Below are 539 nucleotides of genomic sequence, written 5' to 3'. Positions count from 1 at the left end.
TCTGTTTGATTAAAAAACATTGCATGGAGTACCTGTTGTGGCTGAACAGGTTTAGGACCTGACGTATTATCTGTGAGGATGCAGGTTTGATCCCTGGCCTTGCTCAGAGGGTTAAGAATCTGGCGCTGGGAGTTCCCGTGGGTGGCTCAGTGGAAGCAAATCTGACTAGGAACCATGAGAACGCAGGTTCGATCCCTATCCTTGCTCAGCGGGTTAAGGATCCAGTGTTGCTGTGAGCTGTGGTGTAGCCTGCAGATGCAGCTCATATTTGACGTTGCTGTGGCGAAGGCCAGCGGCTACAACTCTGATTTGACCCCTGGTCTAGGGACCTCCATATGCTGTGCGTGCAGTCCTAAAAAGACAAAAGAATTCAGTGCTGCTGTAAGCTGTGGCATAGGTTACAGATGTGGCTTGGGTCCAGTGTTGCTGTGGCTGTTGTACAGGCCATAGCTGCAGCTCCAGTTTGACCCCTAGGCTGGGTGCTTCCATATGCCTCAGGTGCAGCCTTAAAAAGAAAAACATAAATCACAAATACTGCA

Source organism: Phacochoerus africanus, chromosome 13 (assembly GCF_016906955.1).
Source record: "Phacochoerus africanus isolate WHEZ1 chromosome 13, ROS_Pafr_v1, whole genome shotgun sequence".
Taxonomy (NCBI): domain Eukaryota; kingdom Metazoa; phylum Chordata; class Mammalia; order Artiodactyla; family Suidae; genus Phacochoerus; species Phacochoerus africanus.
The sequence above is the reverse complement of the archived record's forward strand: the minus strand, read 5'-3'. Positions refer to the sequence as shown.